This window comes from Bidens hawaiensis, unplaced genomic scaffold (assembly GCF_021521415.1).
Source record: "Bidens hawaiensis isolate Kalapana, Puna unplaced genomic scaffold, B.hawaiensis_p1.1 tig00024811_1, whole genome shotgun sequence".
Lineage (NCBI taxonomy): Eukaryota > Viridiplantae > Streptophyta > Magnoliopsida > Asterales > Asteraceae > Bidens > Bidens hawaiensis.
In genome coordinates this window covers 260,738-275,237 of record NW_027493924.1, presented here as the reverse complement: position 1 = coordinate 275,237, position 14,500 = coordinate 260,738, and the positions used below count along the sequence as shown (strand labels likewise).

Genomic DNA, 14,500 nt, shown 5'->3' with positions numbered 1-14,500 from the left:
AACATTAGTTCAATTCGTCGTTGTTGAAAGTCGAGTTAAGAAATGGTAATATACACGTTCCAATGCTTAAGGGAGAAGAAAATGGATCAATGATTCAAAAATATGTTCAACAAAACGCAGAAACATTCAAGAAGCTAGGCAAATTCTAAAGAATAACACATACAAATCCTAAAGAGAACAAACACATAATGAAGAATCACTTATTCTATAATCTTTTGACACAAAAATAAAATAAAAAAATCTATCACTTTTTAAGTACTCCGATTCTCATGAGAGAAATATAAGCAATAACCCGATAACCTACCAACATTATAAGCAAAGCAACAAACGACGTCGCTTGACCATTGAGACCAATGTTCTTAATAGCTGGAAAATCAGAAACCAAACAAGTTTGGTTACTGCATCGATAAGTCTGGCCTTGCTCATATTGCGATCCTAACAAGAGTTTATAAGTATGAAAGCTGATTGATATGTATTTGATCCAAGATACGAAAACCGGAACATGCTGAACATAATATCCACCGGTCAATGTGAAGGTCATCGTGATCACACCCCCTAAAACGGTTGTTGATTTGAGATCCATAATGATTGCACTCAGTGCTAGTCCTAGCCCTTGTGAAACTAACACAGTTAATAGCACCGCGACCAAAGCATATAGAAAATTACCCAAATTTGCCTTGAAACCGGCCATCCAGTAGGTTATGATGCAAAAACATATGGGAAGAACTAGCTCCATTGGAAGATCACCTATTGCTCTTGACATGAAATAAGACGAAAGCCGATACATTCCTGACGATCTTTCTTTTTCAAGCATCTCTCGTTCTTGAGGGAATGTGAAAATTGCTCTAAATAATGGCATAAGTACCCAAAATGCAGTGTAGAAGAATAACAATCCTGACTGCATATTTTGTGAGTCAAGAAATTAACATAACTACAATAAATGAAAGTAGTAATTACCATCAAAATAGTGAATTTGGCATGTATACCTGATCTCGTATGTTAGCGGTATCCGACTTCCACCACAGCAAACCACAAAGAAATGATATGAGTAAAACTTGAGCTATTCTGAGAGTATCAAAAGCTTCATGTCTCCTTTCTTTTAAATCTCTTCTAAGCAATATTGTGAATTGTTGGAACCATGTTGTAGTCCATCTTTCTGAGTTCTTGTGGTCTACGACATCGTTAACTTGCTCTTCGGATTCTAGTGTTTCAGCTTTCAAATTATCAGCTAGATTCAACTTATATGCTGAAACTAACTTCTGCTTGATTGTTGCTTGATCTTCTTGATTGGAATCATCCGGTGATATGCCTGATTTTTTTTATTTATACAAAGTTCACAAAATTAGTTATTATGCAAAACCAAATATGTAAAAATAAAAAAAAATCACATTTTTAACAATACATACCATTGCCAAGATCAAGCAGAAAGTCCTAAGGATTCATGGCGACTAACGGCGAAAATCCAATACTATCAAAATACGACATAACTTCCGATCCTTTTCCGAAAAACAATGGATTCCCATCTGATAACAACAAAATCTTATGAAACATATAGAAAAGCCGACTCGAAGGTTGATGGATTGTCATCACAACAGTTCTTCCCCCTCTTGCTAATTCCCATAAAGTCGAAACAATTCGTTGAGCGGTCGTTGAATCAAGCCCGGATGTTGGTTCATCCAAGAACAACAGACTAGGATTTATAAGCATTTCTTGCCCTATACTAACTCTTTTTCGTTCTCCACCCGATACCCCTCTTAATCTTGGGCCACCAATAATACTACTTTTGCATCTTGTCAACCCGAGTTGCTCAATTATGTCTTCCGCGAGTGTGATCTTCTGTTGTTTAGTGAGAGTATTAGGAAGTCTAAGAAGTGCTGTGAACATTAGGGTCTCGGTGACTGTTAAATGAGGATATAACACATCATCCTGAGTAACAAAACCAGTGCTCCGATTAATTGTACTCGAGAACGGTTTGTTGTTGTAAGTGATACTACCTCCGAGTTTACCACCAAGCCTGCCACCTAGAGCTGTTAAAAGGGTGGTTTTGCCGCAGCCGGATGGTCCTAACACTGCCAGCATTTCTCCTGGAATCACAATGCCTGTAATTCCTTTTAATATCTGTTTCTCGATTGGACTGTCGGTCTTGTTCTTCAAGCATCCTTGTTTCTTTATGGTGATTTTGTAAACCACTTCATGAAACTGTTTAATTGAAAGTGAGTAAACAAAAGGTAAATTATATATGCTATTGTATGGATATTAATGCCATATGACAAACACTTTTAAAGATGTAAATCATTTAAAACCTAAAACCCCACAATTGTTTCAAGAAAACCCTAGAATTATTATAAAAACAGGCAATGCTTAGCTAATAATATTGTTTGTAGAAAACAAATCTCTAAAATTGAAGGTTTCAGTTCTTGAATTAATATATGGCCAGTTCAAAAAAGAAAAGAAAAACAATCCGTAGATCATATAAATTTGTCATCGCCGGTGCAAGGTGTTAAATGTACTCACAAGCACGTACCATTAATCTTTTGCATCAAACTTTTACAAATGCAAAAAATAATAATAATAATAATAATAATAATAATAATAGCCGTCCTAAAAACATTCTTACTAATAATTACATTTCCACACCATCGCCACACTTTACATTTATTTTTTAATGAACATATTCTTTTTATTGATAATCACTTTTATTTTTATTTTTGATGCCATTTAAACAATAAGTTATGATGATTACACATTAAAGTTTCAAAACCTAAATTTTAAATATTTGTTTTGGGGAAGAAATTTATTTCATGCATTTATTATTTTTTTTCCTTTCTAACCTTGAAAGAGAACAAGAAAAAACCTTTATATAACTATTTTTCTATATAGTAACCTTTATATTAAACTTTTTTTTATTAAAGTAGCTTCAATAAATTCATGACTTTATATAAAAATATTATTAATTTTTAGTTTTACTTAATTCCACATTATAAAAAAATGTAGTGTATAAATTATTAATGCATATAATGTACACGTGATTTATTCATTGTATATATATAAATATAAAACAGAAGAAGAAAAAACAAATTATTAAATTTCGGTTCACCGTATCTTGCATTTGAGTATGTAATCATGTATGGAACTATGGAAGGACGCCCCTTCCAAATGCAACGAGCTCCAATGAAACACTTGGAAAGTATGAATGTCATGTCATAAATCATAAATGCGTTATCGGGTTTGGTCTAAGATCGATAAAGAAGTAATCTAACGATTAAAAGGTAAAATTTGTAAAATGAACTTACCTTCTAAAGAGATTTTATTTTTGTTTCTTAAACTTTCGGATTTCAAAAATTTTCCTTTCAAACACATCTTTGACCATGTGTTAGGAAGTTTAACATGTTTTTGACAACGTTTTTACAAACACGTAATCAAAGACGTATTATACATCCAAACACATAGTCAAAGATGTGTTAGTCCTCCAAACACGTGGTCAACGACCTGTTTGTCATTCAAACACATAGTCAAAGACATGTTTAGCCTCTTTTTTTATTTAATATTATATCAGTATAACTAATCTTACTTATATATTTTTTCTTTTATAACTTTTAATATATAAAGTTTTGTATAATTTCGAATACATCGTGGAAACTTGTTTTTTATCTATATGTTGACATAAGCTTTATTTAAAACCGTGTGAAGTCAAATTTTATTGAGCATTTCGATATTAATTTGGCATGGCTTGTGCTTGAGTAAACTTTATGTCAGTCTGTAAATAAAAATAAGCGCAACTCAACGGTATATTCGAAATAATATAAAACTTTATATATTAAAAGTAATAAAAGAAAAACCAATTTAAGTAAAATTTTATTGAACATTTCGATATTAATTTGGCATGGCTTGTGCTTGAGTAAACTATATGTCAGTCTGTAAATAAAAATAAGCGCAACTCAACAGTATATTCGAAATAATATAAAACTTTATATATTAAAAGTAATAAAAGAAAAACCAATTTAAGTAAAATTAGTTATAATAATATAATACTAAAAAAAGACAAAGGCTAAACACGTATTTGACTATGTATTTGGATGTCAAACACGTCGTTGACCACGTGTTTAGAGGCCTAATATATCTTTGACTATGTGATTGGAAGTCTAACACATTCGTCAAAGACGTATTAGACTTTGTAACACATGGTTAAAGATGAGTTTGAGTGAGACATTTTTGGATTATAATGTTAGGGGGCTAAAAATGAAATCTCTTTCTAAGTATGTCCGTTTTGATTTGTGAGAATTTAATACAAACATTTAATTTGACTAGACGGTCAACTATTCTGAAAACCAATGCATTATTCTAAAAACTTGTATCAGGTTTGGTTTAAGATCGATGAAGAATTAATTGAAAGAAATACAAACCTTTAATGTTACTGGACGATCAATTTTTTTGAAAACCGATTTAGTAGATGAAGATTGTGCTTCAATATCGACCATTTGTGCTTCCGTTAATCAATCGATTTGGATTCAATCGTTTTGAATTGAAATATGTGTGTACACGAATTGACGATATGTACCGGTGTTCACGACTTGCTATCTATGAAGCCCAATATATAAACAAAAGAAAGAGGAGTGCTTTTTTAATACGATTACGTGTGTCACTTTTGTGGGAATCAAGTGTGCGTTTCTTTTAGTTAATATTATTAATTAATATAATGAATACTTCCAATGCATTTAGTTCTTTCACTTATTCTGTAAAAAGATTTCAATTTATTTAATTTGGTTTGACTGAAAATTTTTATATTGTTTCATTAAAAACTAAATGCACTAGAATAAGAAGCTTCTTTTATATATATATATATATATATATATATATATATATATATATAAATAAGGCTGTTAAATATCTTTATATCTTATTGCTATTAAATTACTTAAATAATAAATTTTTTAAGTACATAAAATAATATTGAACATAACCCGATGATTTCAGCAAAAACCCATTTTTTAACATGTGGCATTACAACCTATGGTGAAAGAACAATTCTACAAAACTGTGTCGGTTATAATGGTGAGAGAGTAATTCTAGAAAACTATATTGGTTTTTGGTAATTTTAAATATAAACCATTGATTAACATGATTCAATGACTATGATTTATTCCTAGTTTTTCTAGAAAACTACTTGTTTTTAGGATAACATTCCCTTATATATACATAGGATCAACATCATGTGAGAACTTTTTAGGAATTAAGACATGAGAACCATTTTGGATCACAAAAAAAACCCAAAAATAAAAAAAAATCATAAAACAAAAAAAAGACAGAAATAAAAAAAGTAAAAAAACCAAAAATTCTTATATTTCATTCCGGTTTCATAAAAAAATCTCGGTTTTAGCAAAATTATACATATATATATATAATATGTACATATATGTATAATTTAAGGCAAATGATAATGTACATATGTGTACATTACATAGCTAGAGATTAAATAAAATTATATACATGTGTATATATATATACGAATTAATTAAATTTTCTTTTTGAGTTTTTTTTATTTACGAAACCGGAATGAAATATGAGAATTTTTGTTTATTCGCTTTTTAAAAATTTTTGTTTTTTATGTTTACAATTTTTTTAAATATTTTTTATAAGTTTTTTAGTGGTCCAAAATGGTTATCAAAGTTCTCAATTTATAAAGGGTTCTCTTAGGATCCTTATCCTATATATATACACACATATATAAAAACAAATAAATTTTATAAAACGTACATTTAGCTGAAACATTAGAAATTTGCAAAAGCTAATGATTGGCTAATACTTAAAAAAATGGTTAAATGAGTTTTAAAGCTTGGATAATAGTTAATAAATAATTGGAAAGTTTGAGTGTGAACTCGGAGGCCAAGATTCAATTCATTGTACAATATTTGGATGTTAAAAATAGAAAAGTTTATTGTGTTTATAAAATTTTTTTTTTTATTTTTAAAGACCTTTTGAATTATCAAAACAGAAGGCAACTATTAATTTCTTACATAAATAAATGACTAAATTTTGTTGCATTCAATTTATTACTTTTAGCCTCTTTGAGCCTTCTAGAATTATTCTTGTTATAAAAGGAAAAAAAAATGATGGGGCCAATTTCTTTTATTATATCTACAGTTTTGAAACTTTTTGGGAGCAATTTTTTAAGCGGCCAAACGAATCCATCAAATAGGCTATTGACAATTGAAATATTGGGATACACTCATCACTGAACCAGAGAAAATCGTCACCTAAGGCCAATATCTGTGAACACTTAGAAGACACGACAATGTACAACCCGCTTATTTCAATGATCAAACTAACGATGTCGTAAGCAGAAATATATCTTCTATTTTTTCTTTAGACAGAATCACAAAACTAGTCTTTTATGTTTGTTTTTTTTCAGTGGTTGTCATTTAGCAAACTAAATACCAAATATCGCACTTTATGTTTCAAAACTCTATCGCATGTAATGTCGTTTGGCACTAACCTAGTTAATTTTTCTCGTTAAATCTGGTCATCTGCAAAACACATGAGGGTAGTTTTGTAATTTGATATATTTATTTAATAGTTAAAAAAATATGTATTAAACTCTCATATACGCATCCGAAGATACATAATACATACGTAACATGCTTACCTTTCATTTCATACATATTTACATACATTTATACTTTACTACTATCCAACTTTCATACTTTCATATTTTCATACTTTCATTCTTTCTTTCTTTACTCACTAATACATAAATGATTATCTCTACGTTTTAAAGAGCAATTCCCCTACTTCCTCGGATATTATTAGGCTCCGGTTCCCTTTTTCTTCGGTTATTATTAGGATCTGGTTCCCTTCTGCCTCAGATAATATTAGGGTCCAGTTCCCTTCTACCTCAGATATTATTAGAGTCCGGTTCCCTTTTGTTCGTACCATACAACCATTCATATTTTACCATACAACCATACATCCATACATAATTTTAATTATATATTTTCATATACATCTACATACATACCCTTAACTCTTTCTATAAGATTCAAGTACCATTTATAAACATTCATATAGCATACACTTACCACTTAAGGTAAGTGTATTATCTAAACACATAGGAGTATGCATACAGCCCTGAAAAACATAACAGGGAAATGGGCTAAAAACTCACCTGGATCTTGTTTCTCTCGTAGTTAACGGTAATACCTCTTTTCAGCTGGGCACGGCTAACTATGTAACAAATTATAAGCATCACTCAACTACTCCTAATCATATCATATTTCTAGGTTATTGAAGTCCTAACAAATGGGGTCCGGTGGCAGCGCCCTGGTAGCGGGGTTCTCTGGGCGGCATCCCCTAGCAGGGTCCAAGGGGCAGAGCCCCTGGCTGGGGTTAAGCTACCATGCCAGCTTGGAAATAAGGCTTCATTAAAAATTCATTAGAAAAACATGGATTTTTCGATTACGATTCAACTCTAGCCGAGTCGAGTCGAGTCTAATCGATTCGAGTCGAGTCTAATACGTCGATTCAAGTCGAGTCTAATCGAGTCAGTCTATTCGAGTCGAGTCGAGTCGAGTCAATTCGATTCGATTCGAGCATTCCCAGGAATACGATTCAGACTGATTTTCATGCCCTTCTTGTTATAATCATTTTTCTTTATCCCTCCAAGGCCTATTTTACCACTGCATCGAGTCCTAGGCTGTAACGACTCCATCATCTTGCTTTTAAATGACCCAAATGGTACTGGGTTGGCTCCGGCTCACGTCCATTACACCAATTGTTACAAAGTTTACTTTTTTGCCCACTAGTGTTCGCCCGATTCATCTTTCTACCAAAGCGTATGGTAAACCGATGTTAAATACACGATCTTTTCCCAAAACATACCTTTTCGGTTTGGTTCTTGCTTCAGATCCAATTCAACACGTGAATTTGGATGCGTTTCTTGTTGCTCGATGACGTCGGATATGAAATCTACCCTTCTTTAGCTCGGATCTAAATCTGAGATGAAAGGAGTGTGTTTGTGTGTGTGTTTTAGTGTGTATGGAGGCAAAGGTGGAATGAGAGTCTAGGGTTTTAGGGAGATTTAAGGGTGTTTAAATACTCCTAAACCCATAGATATCAAGTCCCATCACCATCCCGTAATCCATCTTTTATTTTCCAAGCCAACATTAAACTTATTATTATTCAACATAATTAAATAATAAGATACAGTTTATTAAATAACATTTTTTTATTATTTACTCATAAAAGTAGGATGTTACAAGTCTACCTTCCTTAAAAGAGGTTTCGTCCCCGAAACATAACTATCACTAAACACACTCGGGTAAAACATGCACATCTCTCCTCAACTTCCCACGTGGCGTCTGATCCTTTACGATGTTTCCATATCACTTTCACCAAGGAGATAACCTTATGATGAAGCTGCTTCTCCTTTCAGCCAACTATCTCTATGGGCTGTTCAACATAGTTCAACTGTTCATCTACCTCGATGTCTTCCAACGGCACAAGAGACAATTCATCGGCAACACATTTCCTCATGTGAGAAACATGGGAAGTGGAGTGTATTCCTTCCAATTATTCAGGTAATTTATTTCTGACCAATTTCTCCCCAACATACAGGAATTCTACAGCGTCTACCGCATAGCATCTCAAATGGCAACATACCAATACGTGAGTGGTAGCTATTGTTGTAGGAAAATTTTACTAAATGCAAGCGGTCGTCCCAACTTCCTCCAAAGTTTAACACACAAGCACGTAGCATATCCTCAAGGGTTTGGATAGTCCTTTTAGAATACCCGTTTGTTTGAGGATGATATGCCGTGTTGATGTTCAGTCTTGTTCCCATAGCTTCATGGAACTTTTTCCAAAAAATCTGGAAGTAAAGCGAGTATCTCAATCAGACATTATTGATAACGGTACTCCATGTTTAGCCACAACCTCTTTTATGAAAACGCTTGCTAACATTTCTGACGAGACAGACTCTCGTATAGGCAGCAAGTGAGCATTTTCGTTAAATGATCCACAATCACCCATATGGTATCATGATTTCTAGCTGTCCGCGGTAGCTAAGTTATGAAATCCATGGTGATGTGTTCTCATTTCCATTTTGGTATCTATAGTGACTACATCTTTCCATACGGTTTCTAGTTCTGCTTTGACTTGCAAGAAAGTTAAGCACTTACTGACGTAATCTACTACCTCATTCTTCATACCCGGCCACCAATAGTCTCTCTTCACGTTTTGATACATTTTGGTGGATCTCAGATGAATCGAGTATCTAGACTTATGAGCTTCATCTAGGATTCAACCTCTAAGATTACCATGGCGTGGAATCCACATGCGGTCAAACCTGGTCTTTACACCATGAGTGTTATCTATCAGCTCATTTTTTTGTCCGAAAATTCTTTCCTTCTTCATTAATCCTTCATCTATAAGAACCTCTGACTGTACCTTGCTGATCTCTCCAAAGAAATTTGAGTAAATTATTAGCTTATACGACTTTACTGTCGCGATAACTTCCTTATTCTTACGGCTTAGTGCGTTAGCGACCACATTAGCCTTACCAGGATAGTATTTGATATCACATTCATAATCCTTTATCAATTCTAACCACCTTCTCTATCTCATATTGAACTCTTTCTGCTCGAAGAAGTATTTCAAACTCTTATGGTCTGTATAAATAGTACACTTGGTACCATACAAGTAATGTCTCCAAATCTTGAGAGCATTCACTACTGCTGCTAGCTCTAAGTCATGCGTCGGATACGTACTCTCATGAACTTTCAATTGCCTAGAAGCATAAGCTATGACTTTACCTCGTTGCATCAACACACAACTTAACCCACGATGCGAAGCATCCGTACAAACTGCCATATCTTCATTACCATAGGGTAACACCAGGATTGGAGCTTGTGTGAGTCTTTTCTTTAACTCTTCAAAAGCTTCTTCCTATACTTCATCAATTGAATACTACAGCCTTTCGGGTCATACCAGTCAACGGTGCGGCTACCATGGAGAAGCCTTGAATGAATCTCCTATAATAGCCAACCAAACCTATGAAACTACGTATCTCAGTTGGGTTTTACAGAGTCTTCCAATTCTTTATTACTTCAATCTTAGAGGGGTCCATAGTAATCTCTTAAGAATTGATTATGTGACATAGAAGCTGTACCTCTCGCAACCCAAATGTGCACTTTGAAAACTTAGCATATAGTTTCTCTTTCTTCAAAACTTCCAATATTTTTCTCAGATACTCGGCATGGTCAGACTTGCTCTTTGAATAAATCAATATATTGTCGGTGAAAATGATAACTGACTTGTCTAACATCGGCCAACATACCCTATTCATCATATCCATAAATGCTGTTGGAGCATTTGTTAGACCAAATGACATCACGAGGAACTCGTAGTGCCCATACTGCGTTCGAAATGCTTTCTTAGGGATGTCTGCCTCTTTCACTTTCAACTGATGATAGCCTGATCTTAGGTCTATTCGCGAGAACCAACCAGCACTTGTAATTGATCAAATCATCAATGGAACGAATATCTATTTTTTACCGTAAGCTTGTTCATCTCCCGGTAGTCAATACACATTCTCATACTTCCATCTTTCTTCTTAACAAATAGCATCGACACACCCCACGGGGAAACTCTCGGCCTTATGAAACCTTTATCGAGGAGTTCTTGTAGTAGGGACATAAATTCCTTCATCTCGACCGGCGCTAGACGGTAAGGTGCTTTCGCGACGAGATGTGCTCCTAGTATTAACTCCGTTTGGAATTATACCTCTCGTTTTGGTGGTAACCCCGAAAGATCCTCAAGGAACACTTATGGATAGTCACACACTACAGGAACATCTCTCACTTCTTTCGCCTCAGCCGTAGCTTTAAAAACATACGCCATGTAGGCACCACACCCTCGCCTTAATAAACCTTTGGATTTTATCATCGAAATGACGTTAATCCTGGAACTTTCTTTATCACCATAAATCGTCTCGGTACCACCATTCAAAGACTTTAACCTTATCAACCTACCCTTACACACTATCTGAGCCTTAAACTCAGACAACCAATCCATTCCCAAAACAACATCCAACCCTCCTAAGGTCATCACATACAGGGTAGAAGGGAACTTACGTCCCTCTAACTCTATCTTAGACCCTTAACCATTCTCATTATTCTAACAGAGGTTTCACTAGCGATTTCTACTGTAAAAGTTTCAGGCACATAACAACATTTCATTTTTTCTATCTTACAAAATGGCATAGCTACAAAACTCCTACTTGCACCTGAATCAAACAATACTGAAGCGGAAATTCCGTTTACTAGAAACATATCTGTCACGACATCAGGGATCTACTTGGCTTGTTCCTATGTCAGCATGTAGGCTCTGGTCCTTGGCCTGGGTTGGTCAGGATCTTTCTTACCACTTCCTCCAGCTTCACAAGCAGTGCATTCCCTTGCTATATGGCCAGCCTTCCCACACTTGTAGCAAATAGGCTCACTATTACAGTCACGGGAATAGTGCCTTATCTTTCCACACTATAGCAAGCATTCACCCCCGCACTTTACTTGCATTCGCCGCTGTGCATATTTCCACAAGTCTTTCATGGCTTCTTCTCCTACACTTTCATGGATTCTTCTCCTTTGAATTCCACAACTGAGGACCGGGTCGTTTAGCGGGAGCAACCCAATTCTTCTCCTTTTTTTTCCACTACCGCATCGTCCACCACCAGGTCGTCATAAACCATTTCTACGAGTTCGACAACAGAATCAAAAGTAGCAGGTTTACTAGCCCTAACTAGTGTCTGAACGTTCTGTGAAAGTTCCCTCAAGTAGCACTAGATCCTTTTTGCCTCAATGTTCACGATATCATGCACCAATCTGGACATACGATTGAATTTAGTAGTGTACTCGCGGTGTATTATTTTCCCCGCCTTTAAATTCAAAAACTTCATCTTAGCCCATTCAACCTCAGCATCAGCAAAAAATTGGTTCATAACCATCTCCTTCAGATCTTCCATCTCATGACCTTAATCTCCTTGGGTTCTTTCTTTGTTCCACAGTTTCCCACAAGAACATGGCCTCATCACTAAACGACTGGGTAGCAAACCCCACTGCTTGGTTGGGACGACACTCTCTGATTCGGATAACCTTGTCCATAGCAGTAATCCATTGGAGAGTGGCTATGGCATCACCCATACCTGTCAGCTTCGGTGGGTCACATGCCTTAAACGTTCTGTAAGTACACCCAACACGATTCTTCTCTCTCTTACCAACTCTCACAGACTTGACTTTGTTTGAACACCTTTCTCAGTCTCATCATCTCTCTTAGTTTCTTCCCTAGTCTGCTCAGTAGTTTTGTTACCTTCTCTTGACTTCCTAGTACTCTTACTGTTACTTCCCGCTGACCTTTCAAGTTGTAAATCTTTCACTGCCTTAGCCACAACTTGAGCAATAACAACTTGAATATCATGATTAAGATGGTACTCCTTATTGTTCCTCTAGTCTTGCCAGCTGCGCTTCCTTCCTCTCTGGTGATTTTTCGATTACAAGTCGAGTCTAGATGAGTCGAGTCTTGTCTAATCAAGTTCAGTGGAGTCTAATCAAGTCAATTCGATTCGATTTGATTCGAGCATGCCTATGAATACGATTCAGACCGAATTTCATGCCCATTTTGTTATAAACGTTTTTGTTTATCCCTCCAAGGCCCGTTTTACCACTACAGCGAGTCCTGGGCCGTAATGACTCCATCATCTTGCTTTTAAATGACCCAACGGTACAACTGGTTGGCTCCGGCTCACATCTGGTACCTTGTTTGTTACAAAGTTTACTTTTTTCCCACTAGTTTTCGCCCGATTCATCTTTCTACAAAAGCGTATGGTAAACCGATGTCAAATACACGATCTTTTATCCAAAAGATACCTTTTCGGTTCGGTTCTTGCTTCAGATCCGATTCAACACGTGAATCTGGATGCGTTTCTTGTTGCTCGATGATGTCTGGTTTAAAATCCATCATTCTTTAGCTCGGATTTGAATTCGAGATGAAAGGAGTGTGTTTGTGTGTATTTTTTAGTGTGTATGGAGGCAAAGGTGGAATGAGAGCCTAGGGTTTTGGGGAGGTTTAAGGGTGTTTAAATATCCCTATGCCCGTAGACCTTACGGCCCATCACCATCCCTTAATCCATCTTTTATTTTTCAAGCCCACACTCAAATTATTATTATTATTAAACATAATGTAAAATAATAAGACACAAGTTATGGTACCATTGATGTGTGGTGGCGGACTGCTGGTGTGGTTGTGATGTAAAGAGGGTGAAAGATGAAAAAAAAGTAGAGAGAGAGAGAGAGAGGAGTGAGTTTCAATCAATCAATCAATCATGCCCAGTAAAATCCCACCGACAGCAAAGCTATAAGTAGGGTCTGGGGAGGGTGGGATGTAGGCACACCGTACCTCTATCCAAAGGAATAAAGAGGTGGCTTCCAGAGAGACCCTCGGCTCTAAGTACATGTGTATGAAGCAAAATAAAGGAAATCAAAGTTTAACAGTTATATAAAAACTACTACTAATTATAATAATATTAATAATAAGATCACAGTTTAACAGCTATATAAAAGCTAATAATAATTATAATAATAATAATAATATATGTAAGGGAAATACAATTATGGTATGTGACCTAAATAAGTTAAGTCTAAGCCCTAAGGAATTCAATTCTCTCTAAAAATCCTTAACTTTAATTCTACTTCTCCACGAATTCCTATCCTCAACCATGTCCTCGGAGAGGTTTAGGTCTATCAAATCCTGCCTAATCCTCTCATCCCAAGTCAATTTCGGTCGTCCTCTACCCCTCCTCCCCTCTATAGTAATGTTTTCTACGGATCTAACAGGATTCGTCGTCTGTCTTCTCTTTACATGTCCAAACCATCTCAATCTCCACTCTCTTATCTTGTCTGCTATGTTCGTCACCCCTAATCTCTCGCGAAACACAACGTTTCTTATTCGGACTAGCCTTGTGTGCCCACACATCCAACGTAGCATTCTCATTTCTGCTACCTCCATCTTCCGCACTTGTGCCTTCTTGATGGCCCAACAATCTGTTCCATATAGCATTGCAGGTCTAACTGCCACCCTATAGAATTTTCCCTTTAGTTTAGTCGGGAAACTCTTGTCGCACAATATACATGTGGCTGCTTTCCATCTACACCATCCTACCTGAACTCGGTGGGTCACATCACTGTTTAATTCCCCATCGCTCTGTACAAAAGATCCTAAATACTTGAACTTCGTTACCTGCGGGACCACCTACCCTTCAATTGTGATCTGTGCGTCTTCATTGTCGTTTATCCCACCAAAATCACAGTGGAGGTACTCCGTCTTAGATCGGCTAATCTTTAAACCTTTTGTCTCTAAGGTTGTTCGCCACTCCTCAAGCCTCATGTTTAGATCTTGTTTTTTCTCATCAAGTAACACAATATCGTCTGCGAACATCATGCACCACGGGAGAGTC

The 14,500-nt window shown here is 35.6% G+C and overlaps 1 pseudogene; it reads right to left on the bottom strand.

Annotated features, from left to right (window-relative positions):
* Positions 1-244: 244 nt before the first annotated feature.
* LOC143570000 (ABC transporter G family member 9-like) lies at positions 245-12,013 on the bottom strand (annotated as a pseudogene).
* Positions 12,014-14,500: the final 2,487 nt, after the last annotated feature.